We start from the raw sequence: 16415 nt of genomic DNA, 5'->3' as shown, positions 1-16415 counted from the left end.
GCGAAGGAGCACGCACGCTCAGATCTTGAGGAAGCTGTTTGCGTACACTGTGACCGTTTCCCACTAAGGTGGAGAGGTGACTGAGATTAAGATAATGGGGCTCACAGATGGAGCTCGCTGAAGCATATGAGAGAGGTGTCAATCTCTCACGCGCTTCAGCGGCTGATGAGAGGGTGCTGCTGGATCAGGATTCGTTGTCTCTTGCATCCTCTGGTTCAGCGGACAGTGCTCTGCTGGCACCATGCTAGGAAGAGCAGGAGAAGGCTGTTGAGGGTGAAGAAGGTGAGACATCTGAGCCATCGCAGCCGCCATGCCCCACGTATGATGTGCTGTTGGGCATTATGGAACATGCTTCAGGCAGACTTTAGCTGTCGTGGGAGCGTGTTAGGGAAGAGACCGTTCGTGGAAGATTGGACCGATCTCCACACCGAGATCGAGAAGGCATGGAAGAACCCGTATTCAGCCCGCATCCACCGACGTGCAACCTATGCGAATGTTGAGGGGATGTGTGAACGTGGATACGCGTCGATGCCCCCGATCGATGAGACATTTGCCAACAATCTCAAATCAGGACTGGCAAGCTAACTTATCTTAACTACAATTCAGTTAACACTTTCCTAACTCCCAAGAAAAATAGTGATACCAGGGCTCCGATGCTCAGGCATGGTTTTCAAAGCACTATTGTATCACACACTGTACCAATGGTTCGAAAGGACAATACCACGTGGTTGATGAAATTTGAAGCGTCGAACGTCATTATTGTCATTAATGTCAGTATTGGAGGGTCGAAACAGGTGGTTTGAAAAAAAAACTGCCGCTTCCCGACACTAACTGAGGCATAAAAAAGGGGGAAATGATTATTGAGGAGGCATTATTTATTTAAATTATTTAATACTATACTTCCCATAACATAAATTGCACAAAAAAAAAAAAACCCAGAAAACCCAAAATATATTTTCATTTACTCAATTACGTCAATTACTAATTCACGAGTTCACACTTACATACAATTAGAGGGGGTCAAATTTAATGCGTATTTGGCGTGCTGTCCGGGGGGAGGGCTCCGAGCTCGGAATCCGGCCCGAACCCAGAGTACTCCCCCCGTATGTAAGTGGTTAGGACTAGAAGTGTGGAGAAGAGGTGGTGGAGGGATGATCACACATTTGTATATTTTATTTTATTGATCAATATGTGAATCAATTGACCAGGCTACACATGACACAAGTTGTGGTCTCAGTGGCACAAATTCATTTAGATGAGATTAGATCAGATTAGACAGAACTGTACTGATTCCAGACTGATTCCACTCTTGTATGTCACCGAAGCTTTGTTTGGTCACGTGCTTTTTTTGCTCTTCTGTGATTTGTTAGAAATAGTGGAGAAAACCAGTCTGACCACCGGATGTCGCTAATGCGCATTGTGTTAAAAACTTCGAGTAGTGAACTGTTTTTCGGCACAATTTGAGGAAAGCCTCAAACACTTCATAAAGCCTTGGTTTCCCATCACTAAAGAAAAATAACAAACACAAAGAAACTTCGGGGCCAGCTTACTTACCTGTGCTTTCCCTCTAATCTAATATAACTAAACAAACAAAATTCACCATCCTGTACAAAAGAAAAGGTAAAACAAACTCCAAAACCACCAACAAGTAGTTTCCTGAAGTAGGCCAAGGTGAAGTGCCACCAGCATTTCTTAAATAAACAGGTGTAAGAAATAATCAGGCTCTGCCCCCATCCAACTGGTAATATGCTCAGAAAAAAAAGAGAAAATAGGGCTGAATCCAAAATCGCCCCCTATACCTTCAAATAGGGTGCTATTTGAGGGGACATCCATTTGTAGTGGTGTCTGAAACCATTGTGGACATTATTGAGTGCACTTATTCAATCCCACATTGCACTGCAACAACCAAAGTGTACAACCGATGTACGCTCAACGGCTGTCCGAATTCAAGTGATCAAGTGAACAGTATTAGTGTGCTAACGTAGGGAATAGTGAATGAGAGTTTAGGGAGCGATTTCGGAGTAACAGGGGAAGATGCAAGGGAAGTTGTTTTGATTAAAAATTACAAGGGCCCATAAATTTAAAAAGAATAATGATGTGCATGGATTAATCATTTATAATAAAATACTGCAATATTCCATAAAACAAAACGGAACAAAACAAAATAAGAATTTTCCATTTTGAGTTCATGGTGACTTGCAGGTTAAATAAAAATGCAGTATGTCATGTTTGTGTGAGGCTTTGACACAGTTGCTGGTGAGAGTTTCTGCCTGAGGGCGTCCCAGCCTACCATCAACCTGCTTGACGATAGTCCAGGCCCATGTTCTTTCGGCAGACATGTCAGTAATGTGTCAGACATCATGTGTTTTGCACACTTGTGAGAGAGACAACTTACAGTGAGCTGTGTAACATGTAAGTAAAGCAGTCAGACTCTTTGTGAACAGGAGAGATGCTTGCTTCCTAACAGATGGGGCGGTGATCTCCTCAACCTGCATCTCTTAATAAGGAGCTTACTCATTGATTCAAGAACAGATGTTAGAGAATTCCTTGAGCAAGCTGTTGTGTGGGCACATCTCAAACCAGAGCAACCTTTAAACTGCCAATTAATCTTCAGCCATTTGTAAGGCTGAGGCCCGGGAAACCTCTAGTCCCACGGGCACATGTCAAAGTGTATGTTTGTGTGCATTGTGTGTGGCACATACACACAAAGCAAGAGTGAGAAAAGAAATAGATAGATTTGAATGGTTTCACGGTTACACAAGCCTGACAATAGCAAAGATTGTTCAACATTTGACAGTTTGACAGATAAACGCAAGAGGATTCAACAATCCATCAGTAAGAATACACAAGACTGACTCTCATAGTAAAGAACAATATCTTGTTTGTCTCAAATGTTTCTTCTAGAAATCATTGCAATTAAATGGAGAGCAGACTTAGATTTAAATTTCAGATGTTTTTTTTTTTTATGAGAAATTATCACAGTAAAAGTATTTTTTTAAAGCATATTAAATACAGGTTATCTCATTTTTCATAATGCTTTTAAATTTAAATGCATTTAAATAATCTCAGCCCACAGAATAAGCGAAAAAAGGTGCGAGGTCTGGATGAGCTGCATTAGAGAAGACAGTGTTGTCGCTATGTCAGTGAGATGCTGTTTTGTACACCCTGTTTCCAAAACTCATTTGTTTGACCTTCCAAAGGCTGACGAACTCAGAGTGGTTTAAATTTATTTTAAACACTGATCCTGAACAATTTAATCCCAACGTTTATCTGTGTGCGCTGCACATTTTACAGAGAACAGCTTCCAGAACCACGATGCAGGCTACGCACAAAAGCCTCTCCTGAAGGGAGAATCTGTTGTTTGTGGATCAGAGCATGTGAGCGGAGTGGAGCGGTGAGAATCTCCGCTCATCGCTCACTGAACTGTTCACCCCTCCGCTCCCCCGCTCAAAGTTACATCAGGCCGCTCCGCTCATTTTCGCTCAGCGCTCAACGCAGTTTGCTTCGCGCTCCACTCAAATCACCCCCCGCTCGCTCCAAAAAAGGAAAAAAAATCTACATGTATATCACTTGTAGCGGTCCCCAACCTTTTTTGCGCCACGGACCGGTTTAAAATCAGACAATATCAGACACGGACCGGCCTTCAAGGTGTGTGGCGGATAAATACAACAAAAATGATTAAAATGATACGACTGGCATAAAAACGGGGGTATTTTTTTAAATAGCCTATAATAATAAACGTGAATCCAATGTGTAGGCCTACTCGCAACTTTATTAACAGCGTCCTCTAACATTGCGCAGGCAAATGAGAAAGTCTGAAAACAAACAAAATGCCCCCAAAAGAAAAAAAATCTCTATGTTTTCAGTGCTGATGCGTTCACGTAACATGTAAGGGCACCTAAAAGCTGTCACAACGAACCGGCAAAATGATTATGAATATGTAAAATATAGCAGAAGACATTTTAATTTTTTTTATGTCTGTCGGCTGGAAAGATGCTGACTCGTGATCTTCGCAGTAGTGAACGCGCCTGAGAGAAATGCACATTTCATACGGGAGAGCAGTCTGTTTTCTTTCGTTTTGAATTGTTCTGTTTAAAAGTAGACATTTCAAGCTTTATATATATGTCTCAGGTGTGTGAGGCAAGTAGGCTATACGCTGAGTTTCGGTTCATTCATGAGACAAACTCCAGGTTCACGCCGGCGCCTTCGTATCATGGTTATCTATTTTCTAATATATTTACTTCTTATTAAATCCAGACAATTGGTTGATGAAACCTTGATTAAAATTAAGATACAATTAATACAAAACGAAATTAATTTTAAAGACAGGCTTTGTGCTTTCTGTTTGAGGTCTGAGTGAAAGTTTTAAAGCAGTCTTAGTGCCGCTTTCAGAGCGCTCACGTCCGTAACGGAGAACTGTCCCGTCCATAACATTTTTTTTTTTTTTTTGTATAAATTTCTAAATAAATGTGACTTATAGTCCAGTGCGAGGCTAGGCCTATGTTTTTTCTTCTTCATGGCGCATTTTTTGACTGATGCGCCTTATAGCCTACTCCGGAGCGACTTATATTGATAGGCTACACCTGTATGAATTCTCATTTTACTTTTTGAACTCCATTATTGAGCCGAGTTTTGCCTGAAAATAGTCTACTGTTGATGACTGTGCAAGACAAATGGATTCAGGGTCAGGCTTGACTGAGCATGCTTCAGACTCGTGGTGTGAGCGGAGCGGAGCGAAATTGGAGCGGGAAATGCGACGCTCCGTCCTTTTGAAATTGCCGCTCTGCGCTCTGTCCAAGATCCGCCCGCTCGCGCTCCCCGCTCGCTCCCGCTCCACTCCGCTCACATGCTCTGTTGTGGATCACAACTTGTAAGTATGTCTTATTATTTGTTGTTGCGTTCTCTATTAACAGTTCAAATTATAAGTTTTATGTTGTTGCTACGATTCAAACAAAGGGCAAAGCTTTGCCTCCGCTCACCTGCTAGCCAATATTAGTGTTGATATAGTATTTACTGTAAGCTCTCGCTTTTGTAATGGTGCGTTCACACCGAACGCGAATAGCGCGTCAGGCGTGAGTGATTTCAATGTTAAGCCCAATTTATACTTCTGCGTCGAACTTACGCCGTAGCTACGTTGTAGGCTGTGTGTAGCGCGTATACCCTTCGGCGTACCCTGACGTGCACCTCTCCAAAAATGTAACAACGCGTCAACTCTACTCGGACGCAATCGCTGTGATTGGTCTGCTAGGACCGCTCCCTCGGGTTTCACATGCTCCCTCTGCGCGCGTGAACGCGGACAACAACGCAGAAGTATAAATGAAAACCAACGCGTTGTCTACAGCGTAGAGGCTCCGGCGTAGGTCCGACGCAGAAGTATAAATCAGCCTTAACGCGTTGTTACATTTTTGGAGAGGTGCACGTCAGGGTACGCTGAAGGGTACGCGTGCTACACTACACATCGCCTACGACGTAGCTTCCAATTATGCCAATTATATTATAGTACTGTCACATTATGGTTCCGAAGATGAAGAAGGTTGACGAAGAAGGTCAAAATGGTTTACTTTACAAAGATAATGTCTAGGTTAACAACCCCTGGTCCCTAAATGGAGTGGTGGGAACCATGAATGCAGTTTAAATAGCGAGCTATTTCCTGGTTTGTCAACACTTGTTGATGATTGCAGAGCAGAATCGACAATGAAAAGCTCGGCTCAGAAGCGAAAGCTTAAATGAGCGAGTGCAGCGTGCTTCCTTATATACCCGCTCCGTGTGGCATGGTTCGCAATGCAAATCTCGCTTGCCAATGTCTGTTGGCTTGTTTTATTTACACTCAAAGATGATTGGGCTATCAGGTGAGATCCCAATTCGTCAGTCATTCTGGCGTAACGTCGAACGTGACTGACTGATAGGGAACTAACTAGATAACTACATTAAAGCAGGAAAACAGGAACTGAATCACAATGAAAACGAAACCAAAACTGAACATAATAGTTACAGTTACTTAACACATAACTCTGGACTCCATTAAGTCTCTAGAGCAATGAAAGAGTAATCTCTGAGTAATCATTTTCCTCTGAGTGCCATTCCCATATTGAAACAAGAAGAGATACTAGTGAGATTACCTGTTTTTTTTTTCTCTCTGGAGACGCCTCAGTTTGCTTTCCACTTGATCTCATTGCTGTTTAGGAGAAAACAAACGTTTAAAGGAGAGAGCTGATGATAGTTTATTGCGGGTAAATATTATCTCAAAATGAACAATTCTTACAAAGCATCAATTACATGACTCTGGAGGTGGTTTGAGTATGGTTTGCTTTGGGGTTGTTTTAGGGGGGTCTGAGATCACTTGCTTTGTTCACATATACACGCTGAACCGCTCCGAGAGCGTTCGGAGAGCTCAAATGAACTAGGTGTGAAAACACCCTTAATTTCCTAAATTAAATATTTAATATAGATGATAATGCTCTAACAGATAATACCAGATAATTCAAAGATGGCAAATCAACATTTTTAAGAATTTAAGAGTATAGGATAGTAAATGTGCTCATTTGTGTGAATTATTACTATCTATAGCACATGGTTGCTGTTTGATAAATCAGTATTTTTCCGTTTCCTCACAACATGATGAGAGATGTTACATGTAGAAACATGCTTTCCTGATCAGAATCTATGTAATGCACGTGTTTGCTTGCTTTCTGTAATGTGAAAGAATCTATATTTTATATGTGCTTTTATATTATTAACTTCAAATTCTCCCTAACTAATGAAATAATGTTTGCTATGGGGCCTGGGAATCTTGCAATTTTATGGAAATTGTTCTAATAATATAAACCAAAGGATCTCATATCTCCCCTGTCATGTCCTCACAGCAGGGTGAAATATTATCCAAATGTGAATCAGGCATAAATTAGAAATGGGGGTTGGGGGTTGGGGGTGGGAGAAGAGGGGAAATAGTTTTTCTCTTTTTTTGTGCAGTGGAAAAAGATTTGATGTGGAATTGGACCCTTCAGACGACAAACGCAAGCATTTGCAAATGAGTCAGACTCATTGTGATCGTGTCAGTGGCGCGTCACAGGCAATAAAAGTACAGCATTACATAAGAACGCACAATTCCATTTGAAGATTATTTTAATAACAAAAAAAGAAATTCAATATTAATTGCATTTCAAAGTACATCCATGATGATCACTCATAATGAAAACCTCTGAAGGCTAAAAATACATCTGAGAGATTTTTTGACTCTCTGTATAAGCAAAATATTTTAGCCAATTCTGGTGACTTATTTTTTTCAAACTAGTTTTTTTTCCAACCCTGTACTAGGAACCTAATGTCAGGATACAGCAGATTAGAGAGAGTGCTTTATTAATGATAACAATGATCAAGGCAGGTATTAAACTTAAGTTCTTAGGATTGGCAAGTGAAAATAGTGATAGTGACTTCAACAGCTGAGTAAACTCCTCACACACACATTTTAGTTGATGTTTAGCAGGCTGAATAGTAATCAAAGTCTTTGTCTTACAGGTCTTGAGGAAATGCTGGAGAAAAGCCACAGAGGTCCCACTTTATATTAAGTGGCCCTAATACCTGTGAACTTACATGGTGACTACGTCGTGTGTACATAGTATGTAACTACAGTGTAAGTACACACTGGTACATAATATCTACAGCTGTAATATTTGTGTAACATATGTAACAACCCACGGAATGGTATGTGTAAGTAACAACACTTTTTTCACTTCAGTAAGTACACATGTGTAACAGGAATTATGTTACTACATTTTGTAACAACAATATGTATTTACACAAGTTGTTCCACTTCCACAAGCAGTCTTAAATTCTGCAGTTACCAGTTTGAAATACACTGAAACTTTATGGAAACCATGATGATTCCTATGTGTATACCATGTATTTATGACTGGCAGGACTAATGTTGTTTCCAACATTAATTAACATTAATTACAACTACAGTTTCCCCTTGTGATACCAGTGTACTTGCATGGTAACTTCTCAGGAACTGTTCACTTAATATAAAGTGTAAAATGGTCACAACTTACTGTGTAATATGTGTAACTGGTCTCTTGTCCTCTCTGCCTTGTGTTGTGTTTCAATAAAACTCTTGCTTCAAGAAATCAATCAATTTTATTCACTGAGAAAACATTGTGTAACAGAGTGAGTTGAAATAATTCAGCATACGAAACTCACGTGTGTATGGCGCGCTGGCCTGATAGTTGCGACACAGGGCGCACATAGCACAGAGAACCAGCCAGCCAATAGGAAACCCTGTTAACCCTTATTCTATCCAATCATCTTTCAGTGTGAATATTTAACAGATCATTATTAGCAAGTGGAGACACACACACTATATATATAACTCTGTTACATTCTCCCCTTCTGAACTCCACTTGCAAATAAACAGAAATAAAGTATCATGGCATGGCATAATACATCACCCACAACTAATTAGGTAACACTCAGGTACAAAGAACATCAGTAATCATAACAGATCTATATATACTTACACATTTATAAAATAAAATAAAAACACACACACAAAAAAACATGGAATCCAATGCAAATACATCTCTCAGAAAAAACAAATGTCGATGAGTTTTTCAGTTCATAGACTATTCTTACGAAGAATTAGAGGAAGGAAAGGTTAGCTACGCTCCCCCAAACTCATAGGTCAACATGCCTGTTACATGTCTAGTACACTCACTCAACATATAAGCATTCCTTTCAATCACATCTTGGTATACTGACCAAATACATTCCCGACTCCAAAGTACAAAATAGAAAGAAAACAGATCCACATAGCTGCATTAACCTGGTTATCTATTCTTTGTACTTGCATTGTTTCGATAAGCCTCACGACTGGTCTGATAATCCTTCCAGCTCTTGATCTAACTGAAGTCATCAAACCTCCAACATCATTTTGGTTAACTGATTGAACTGTCACCACAGTAGCTACATCACTTTGACAGTCAACATCTGAAGACAGCCGATCCAATGCAGTCAAGTTTGAGTTCATGTCCAGATCAATTTCATCATCAACTGAATATGGAAGCCTAACAGAGTCCTCCAACCCAGTCAATACCACTGAGTCACTGGATCCATCATGACTACCAATCATTGCTTGTCTACCAACCTCTTCTTCAAACATCTCTGGCCCCTTTTCAGGACCTCTTGAACATTCAAGCTCTGAAACACATACCACAGTTCTCTCACCAGCTGCAGGCTGAGGTAAGTGCTCTAGAGTTTGGGTTTCTTCACTCCCAACACACCCTTCCACACTCAAAGGTCCCTCTGCAACATCATCGGGAAGAGGCAGAAAATTTACAGGCATGATCAAGTTGCGGTGAACAATCTTCACCTGGCCTGTGGAAGAATTCTCAATTTTGAAAGTATTGGTTTCAGCATTCTTGTCAACTACAATGTACAGATTAGTCTCCCAGCGGTCGGACAATTTTCGTTTCCAACACTCTCTCTTGTTTGCCAACAGGACCCTATCCCCGACATCTACCGGAGCACCCTTAACCTTTCTGCTGTAAAGAGCAGTGTGTCTTTTCAGCTGCTTTCCAGCAGTCATCCTTGCAATTGTCACCGCTTGTTTGAGGTCTTTTAACAAATCCCTAACATACTCATCATAGTCAACAACATCATTGTCCCGCAAAACTGACCCAAACACCACATCAACAGGGAGTCTTGGAGTCCTGCCAAACATCAGCTGAAAAGGCGCATATCCAGTAGTTTCATGAATTGTACAATTGTATGCAAATGTCAGTAATTTGAGCTTTCGAGGCCACATTTGCTTCGCTGCAGGGGGCAGAGCTCGAATCATATTTCCAAGAGTCCTATTAAATCTTTCCACCCCTCCATTGCCCATTGGGTGATACGGAGTGGTGTGTGACTTTTCCACACCTGCAACAGACAATAGCTCGGAAATTAAAGCACTTTCAAAATTTGCTCCTTGAATGGAGTGAATTCGTTTGGGGAAACCATATATACAAAAAAAGTTGTCCCATAACTGTTTGGCAACAGCTTTGGCTGACTGATTTGGGCAATGAAAAGCATGTGCCAACTTCGTAAAATGATCAGTGACAACAAGAACATCCACTGACTTATTCCTGCTGTCATCAGCTGACCAAAAGTCAACACACACAAGCTCCAAGGGATCAGATGTGACGATGTTTTCAAGAGGAGCTCTAGCCTCTGGCTCAGGGGATTTGCCATAGACACATCTCCTACAACATTTAACATAATCTCTCACATCCTTCTCAAGTTTATGCCAAAAAACCAACAGTACCCACCAACAGTTTTGGAACGACATACTGGAATGTCTTTTTCTTTCATCCCTTGAAACTCTGTAAAGAATCCCTGCTCTCATCTCAAACTTATTCCAGAATCTAAGCAGCCTCACAACTTCCACTGGCTCCCGTTTAAACTCCAACTAGATGGTTTCTTACCCCTCTCCACATAAAAAATCACTCTAGCCAATACGCTGTCAGTCTGCTGCCTCTCAGCCAACTCTTCGTAAGACAGGCCCTTCTGTTTTGGTTGATCTGTGGGAACAACATGATGAATCAACTGTGGTAACAAAAGATCACAATATGGTGTAACCAAATGAGACCTCTTTGCCTCCATGACCGCAGGCACTTCCATTGCAGACCAAGAACCAGATGGCCTACCTACAGGTGTTTGGGAATTTACTGCCAACACGCCATGAGTTGGCTCAATGCCAGACTCTGTGCCAGGCTCAAAAGGGTGCGCAGACCATATGAAAACTTCTTGCACTTGTTCCCCTTGAACTGCTGATGCTTCCTTCAACAGTGAGTTATAAGGTACCCTAGTAAGATGATGCAAGGCGCTCTGCTTCACAAATGGCTCTCTGCTAAGAGCATCTGCCACAACATTCCTCGAACCAGGTATATACCGAATATCAAACTGATAAGGAGCCAACTTGGCAACCCACCTATGCTCGCAAGCATCCAGTTTCGGCTTTGTCAAAATATATGTCAGTGGGTTGTTATCGGTCCATACTGTGAAGGGCCGACCTCTCAACCAGTGACTAAATTTGTCACATACAGCCCACTTCAATGCAAAAAATTCTAGCCGATGTGCAGGGTATTTTGACTGGGCGAACGAAAGTGACTTGCTAGCAAAATAAACTGGCTTTGCTGTACCCCCATTCTCTGGCACTTGTGAAAGTACAGCACCCAGGCCATTACTGGAAGTATCCACCGAAACTAAAAATGGCCTGTTGAAATCTGGATGAGCCAACAAAACACTGTCAATCAGGGCCTGCTTAAGACGACTAAATGCCTGCCTACAATCGTCAGTCCAATCCTCTGCTGTGAGTGTTCTTTTCGACATGGTCTTCTTTTTCCTTCTCTGAGCCTTAGGACCAGCAATCAACTGGAAAAGTGGCCTTACAATTACTGAACACTGTTCTATAAACTGCTGGTAATATACAACCATCCCAAGAAAATAACGTATCTTCTGGTGAGATGGAACAGCAGTTTTTTTCATCCATAAGGTCTGACTCAGTCGTTTCAATAATCACCTTGATTTTATCAGGGTCTGAAGCCACACCTGCCTCGCTGACCACATGACCGAGGAACTTTACTGACCGTTGCAAAAAATGACATTTCTTTGGAGCTAATTTCAAATAATGAGATTTCAGGCACTCAAAAAACAACTCCAATCTCTTCAAACCCAACTCTTCATTTGGAGCAAAAACAAGCACATCATCTAAATAACAGAGAAGACTCAGGAAATTATGATCTTCAAAAATTCAGAGCATCATTCTCATAAAAGTCGCTGGACTGTTACAAAGGCCCTGAGGAAGGCGATTATACTCGTATAGCCCAAAAGGAGATGTGAAAGCAGTGTATTTGCGGTCTTCCTCATGTACTGCAACGCTGTAGTAGCCAGATGTCAAATCCATAGTAGAAAAAAAAAACATTTCCACCCAGCGCAGCTAAAGCGTCGGCTTGATGTGGCAGTGGATGAGCATCCTTTACAGTTCGAGCATTGAGCCACCTAAAATCAGTACAGAGTCTCAAATCTCCATTTCTTTTCCAAACAATTACCAGAGGGGAAGCATACTCACTACTGGATCTCCTGATAATTTCCCTCTCCTCCATCTCATCCAAAGCTTGCCTGAGCTTATGATACTGATTAGGGGGAAGTCGTCTGTATGGAAGTCTAAATGGATGCTCATCACTGAGCCTTATCCGATGTACATAGCCCTCTGCCTTGCCACAATCAAGTCTTTGTCTAGACAAGATACATTCGTACTTTGCAAGTAGATCAACAAGTTTTTCCTTCCATTCTGAAGACAACTGACAAGAGCTCAAATCAACGTCTGCAAGACCCAGGTTCATTAACCTATCACGGAACTCACAGTCTTCCTTCGGTGCACTGATATCAGACAAACTGCCAGCACTTGAATTGTCAGGAAACTCTACATTGCTGGTATGTTGTTTGATTGTGTATGGCAACCCTATGTGTGTGACACTCGCATCAGGGTCAAAATCCTCAAATGCCAAACATGGATAAATGTCAGCCAATTTTGCATTACGTCTGAGAGTAACAGACACCGGTGAGGGGTTAATTACCTTAACAGGCACCCATCTATCGGCCCACAACCTCCCCACTGTGCGGCCAATAAGGATATTTCTGGGCCTTGAACGAGCTCTGCACGGCTCTGCAATGATGGCACTGCCAGCTGACAAATCATTTAGAGACGATTTTTTAAAGATTTTTAGACGATTTTTAGCAACGACAAATCGTTTAGAGAGTTTTGCCCAAACTAAATGCTCCTGTAAAGGTTCAAGTGTTACTGAATTCTTCAGTTTAACTGTCCCAACCTTTTCAGGGACAACTGTTCCATTCCACCTCTCAACATTAGCCAGCAACTGAATAAGTTTGCTATCCTCAGAATTCGTAGTGACATTGGACGTCATTTTCTCCATCAATTCTCCATGCTTTTTCAACTCTTTGATCAGGTGTTTTATCACGTTACTGCCCACAATGAGGTCATCAACTTGGCCGTCTACAACTAAGGTTGGAACCAGAATAGTACACCCATAAACAGTCATGTTTAAGTCACACATACCAATTGGTTTTGTTTTCGACCCACCACAGCCGACCAGTACTACATCAGATGGAGACACAGAATCATGCAAGGCTATACCAGCATCCTGTAATTTAGACACAGCCACAGGACTCAAAGTGCAAGTCATAGAACCACAATCAATCATACCTTTAACAGTCAATGTGTTCTCCAACAAAACGTCAGTATAAAACAATTCCTCATGCATTGACAGTTTTTGTGTATTTTGAAAATACAAAAATAGGTCCGGGGCCATTACTCAAGTCAGTTTTTTCATAGTTGCGTAGGGCTATTTTAACAACATCTCGTGCCCTTCCCATTAATCGGCTCAGAACTTCTTCAGCCTGACATTCTTGGCCATACTCACATTTACGCAAGTATACTGGAATCAATTCCACCCATTCATATATTGTACATTTATCAGAACCATCCCCACGATAGTAAGCTGGCTCTTTAACATCAGACTGTAATACCAGCTTCAAATTCTGCATGTCAGAGGGCGCACTGCTGCCAGCGTGTGTCGCTCTAGATCCCTCCCCACACCCCGTTACTCTTGATTCCAGACAGGATATAATATTCTCACTGATGGATTGTCCTATTTGTTTCACAACAGTGGCCAACATATCCATAGAAATACGTCCCTCTGCAGTTGAAGTCCTTAATTTACAATTTTGATAGGTTACCCGTGGCGTGGAAGTTAGTGGGTAGCCAGAAAACCCCCTACCTACTGAAAATGTTACATCTGTCTGATACACACCTCTCCCTCTACCCAGGCCTGGCGTGTTAAATTTCTCCATATTTTCTCACTCTATTGAACCCAAAATAAAAAAAATAATAAAAACACTACTATGAGAGTAATATATTCAAAACAGTAAATATTTCAAATAATATGCATATCAATTATTATTATTTTATTTTTTTATGAATTAAGGCTCCAATCCATTCATTGTACTCAGTTCTGTGTCCAAATATGCGTGTGCAGTATTGTAAACAACCACCTCGTCTTCACTTCTAAGCTCCGCCTCGCGTTGACGCTCTGAACGTTGACGCGTTTGCCTCTCGCGCTATTCCTCCAACGTCCGCTGTGCACCGATGCTTGGATGTCCGCCTGGCGTCACAAGTTCGACGTCGATGCTCAGAAGACCAATCAGGGCACCAATGTAACTGGTCTCTTGTCCTCTCTGCGTTGTGTTGTGTTTCAATAAAACTCTTGCTTCAAGAAATCTTCTCCCATCAATTTTATTCACTGGGAAAACATCGTGTAACAGAGTGAGATGAAATAATTCAGCATACGACACTCCTTGTGCTGGCGCGCTGGCCTTACACACGTGAACTGATAGTTGCGACACAGGGCGCACACAGCACAGAGAACCAGCCAGCCAATAGGAAACCCTGTTAACCCTTATTCTATCCAATCATCTTTCAGTGTGAATATTTAACAGATCATTATTAGCAAGTGGAGACACACACACTATATATATAACTCTGTTACATATGCAAAACCTAAACATCTGTGTAACACTATAATACAGTCCCTCCAGTTTTTCGCAATTCCGCGATCGCTGAATACAACGCAAAATCAACAAAATGTCGCAATTTTTTGCGATCCTGCATAATTCCTAATTTAACTCCTTTTCCTCGATTTACTGAAGCCTATAATGTAAAATGCATTTTGCAGCTGCACAGCTAGCGCAGTGAGTGTCTGGCTCACTCATTGGCTGTGCTGCGGCAACTGCACATCCAATGGCGCGGGCGCCTCTGACGTGTGTGCCAATGAGCTAGCATCACGCCCTTACACGTCAGAGCCCGCCAAGGGGGCGCGGCCTTAGCCTATATTATTCTTTTACTGTCTATGATATTAGTCCCCGAAAAACGCTGTTTTAGCAGGTTTAACGACTGAAGCGACAACTTGCCAGGTTACTATAGTGCGGCCGGCTACGCAATACTCGTTCCCTACTCTCAGGGAACTGAGGTTACTATAGTAACCGAGTAGTTCCCTTTCGAACGGTCACTTCGTATTGCGTAGCTATATGAAGTGGGGACGCAATGCAAAACGGCGCACTATAAGTAACTGGTTGCCTACTGCAGCTCAGGACCCCTCAACTCAGGATTTACACAAAGTTCTACAGTATAAATTACTACACCTGCTGTTAATATTTAAGTTAATTTGATGAGAATTTGATTAGACCAAAATAAACAAGCTTTATGCATTTTGTTTGTGATTTGTGTCTTGTATGACTATTGTTCATCTGACATACTATTATGGTAAATGTGATGTCCTAATTATAAAATATAAAAATCGCAATTTTTTTCACAAATTTCTGGAAATTACCACCACAAAATCAGTCATTTTGATCGCAAAAATCACACACAAAAATCGTGAAATCCTGGATGGACTGATAATAACAGTGTACTTACATGGTAACTCTGCAGGAACTGTCCTCTTAATATAAACTGTAATTGTTAAAGTAATTGCTGTGTACCATCAGTGTCATTACATGATCATTTCAAAGGAACTTCCCACTTAAAAGTAATTTAACAATTGCATGGGTGAAATTACCAAGTATTAAACATTGATCACTTCTCAGTAAATAAAGTATAGAGGACTGCAAAAAGAGAAAAAAGCAGTAAAGTTAAACAATGTTTATTGATACACATTACACTCAACAGTGTAACAGTCTCTTTTGCAGGGACGTCACTAGGATTGGAAGACAGGGGGGGCTTAGCCCCCAGGGTATTTGGAACTTGCGTTTATAGAAAATCTTACAGTGAATTTGAGTAAAAAACAACTATGTTTAGCTGTATTTGTCTCTTCAACCCCGTTACCATCTTAAACCCGGTTATCCTAGTCTCAACCCCGTCACACCTTCATGTTTATTAATTATTTTAAGTTTATGAATAAGTAATGTTTGTTGAACTTAGTCAGAAATGTTCAGAGCAATCATAAGAATACTGATTTTAGTTCAAATTCTGAAGTTAAGCCACATCTTTGATAAAAAATTATAGGGTTGCTGTCACAAAAAGTGCCCATTTCAGGCTTTAGTATAGCATAAGTGTAAAATTATAGGCTATGTAAATTTTATGGTGCATGGTATAATTTCTGGTAAGCAATGCTTTTTTATTATTTCAATTCAATTATTGTATTTTTATTTCTCAAGAAAAAAACAACTCACCTAATGCTGTAAACATACAGAGAGCCCTATCAGCTGGTAGTATTATTTAAGGTTAAAATAACTCAAATTAAATATAATATAATGTTTAAAATTAAATATAATAATATAATAATATAATTTTTTTTATTATAATA

Source organism: Rutilus rutilus (assembly GCF_951802725.1).
Source record: "Rutilus rutilus genome assembly, chromosome: 24".
Taxonomy (NCBI): Eukaryota; Metazoa; Chordata; class Actinopteri; order Cypriniformes; family Leuciscidae; genus Rutilus; species Rutilus rutilus.
The sequence above is the reverse complement of the archived record's forward strand: the minus strand, read 5'-3'. Positions refer to the sequence as shown.